This window comes from Chrysochloris asiatica, unplaced genomic scaffold (assembly GCF_000296735.1).
Source record: "Chrysochloris asiatica unplaced genomic scaffold, ChrAsi1.0 scaffold00146, whole genome shotgun sequence".
NCBI classification, from domain to species: Eukaryota; Metazoa; Chordata; class Mammalia; order Afrosoricida; family Chrysochloridae; genus Chrysochloris; species Chrysochloris asiatica.
The window spans coordinates 7,777,067-7,779,141 of NW_006408664.1; positions in this window are offsets into that span (position 1 = coordinate 7,777,067).

Genomic DNA, 2,075 nt, shown 5'->3' on the forward strand with positions numbered 1-2,075 from the left:
TGGTAGTTTTGAACTGCTGACCTTACGGTTCACAGCCCGATTCATAACCACTGCGCTACCAGACAATGGAGCTTAATATCATTAGCCAAAACAAGGCCAGGGGCTGAATAGAACACACTATCAATTGCTCAAATGCAAGTTCAGGCTGAAGCTAAAGTAAAAACAAGTCCGTGCATATGACCTTAAAGATGGTAGTGGTGGTAGTGTGCCTTGGGGTTGCTTCCAACTCATAGCGACCCTGTATAGGGTTTCCAAGGCTGTAAGTCTTTACGGGAGCAGAAAGCCTTATCTTTCTCCTGCAGAACAGCTGGCAGTTCAAACTGCTGACCTTGAGGTTAGTAGTCCAACTCGTAACCACTACGCTACCAGAGCTCTTTGACCTTGAATATAGCTCACCTGAATTTAGATACTGTCTCAAGAACACAGTGGATGAATTAAACACTAATGATCAAAACCCAGAATATCTGTGGGATGACATCAAGAACATTGTGAAAGAAAGAAAAGACAAAAATGGATGTTAGAGGAGACTCTGAAACTTGCTCTTGAGTATATAGAAGCTAAAGCAACAGGAAGAAATGAGGTCAAAGACCTGAACAGATCATTTCAAAGAGATACTGGAGAAAACAAAGTAAAGTATTATAATGAAATGTGTAAATCCTGGAGTTGGGAAACTAAAAGGAAAGAACATGTTCAGCATTTCTCAGACTGGAAAAAAAATTTTTTTCAAGCCTCAAGTTGCAATATTGAAGGATTCTGGAATCCTGGTATGATGCTGTGGGTTAATGTGCTGGACTAAAAAGTTGCTTTGAATGACAAGGTCTGTGGTTCAAGTCCACCAGCTGCTCCTAAGAAACCTTATACAGAGTTACTATGGGTCAGAACCAACTAGATGGCACTTAACCACAACAAAGAACAATGAGCAGAAAGCATCAAAAGAAGATGGAAGGAATACAGAGATTCACTGTACCAAAAAAGAATTGCTCGATGTACAACAATTTCAAGAGGTAGTATATGATCAAGAACTGATGGTATTGAAGGAAAAAGTCCAAACTATACTGAAGGCATTGGCAAAAAAAAAAAAACAAGGATCCAGGAATTGATGGAATGCAAATTGAAATGTTTTCACAAACTGATGCAGTGCTAGAGGTGCTCACTCAACTATGCCAAGAAATTTGGAAGACAGCTACCTGACAAAACGACTGGAAGAGACCCATATTTGTACCCATTCCAAAGAAAGGTGACCTGATGGAATGTAAAAAAATCATCAAACAATATCATTAGTACCACATGCAAGTAAAATTTTTCTAAATATTATTTTTAAATGGTTTCAGCAATACATCGCCAGGGAGCTGCCAGAAATTAAAGGTGGATTCAAAAAAGAACATGAAATGTAGTCCATCAGATGGACCTTGACTAAAAGCCAAGAATAACAGAAAGATGCTTACTTGAGCTTTATTGACTACAAAAGCATTAAACTGTGTGGATCATAACACAGTATGGGTCATGTTTCAAAGAAGGGGTATTCCAGAACATTTAATTGTGCCTATGAGGAACCTGTACCAAGATACAGTTGTTAGAACAGTACAAGGGGATACTGAATGATTTAAAATCAGGAACCTGTGCACCAGGTTGTAGCTTGTTACCATACGTATTCATTCTGTATGTTGAAAAAATAATCTGAGAAACAAATATATGAAGAAGAATGTGGCATCAGAATTGGAGGAAGACTCTAACAACCTGCAATATCTGATGATAACAACCTTGCTTGCTGGAAGTAAAGAGGACTTGTAACAGTGTTGAAGTGCAAAAACTACAGCCTTCGGTATAGATTGCACCTTAATGTAAAGAAAACAAAAACACAAGTAAATTAATAACATCAAGGTAAGTGGAGAAAAGACAGAAGTCATCAAAGACTTCATTTTGCTTGGCTCCACAATCAATAATCATGGAAATCAGTGGACATACTGTGTTAGGCAAATCTGCTACAAAAGACCTCTTTATAAAGTGTTCTAGGGACTCCTAGTGTGGTGCTATGGGTTAACACACAGGACTTCAATGTCAGTTTGAACCACAAG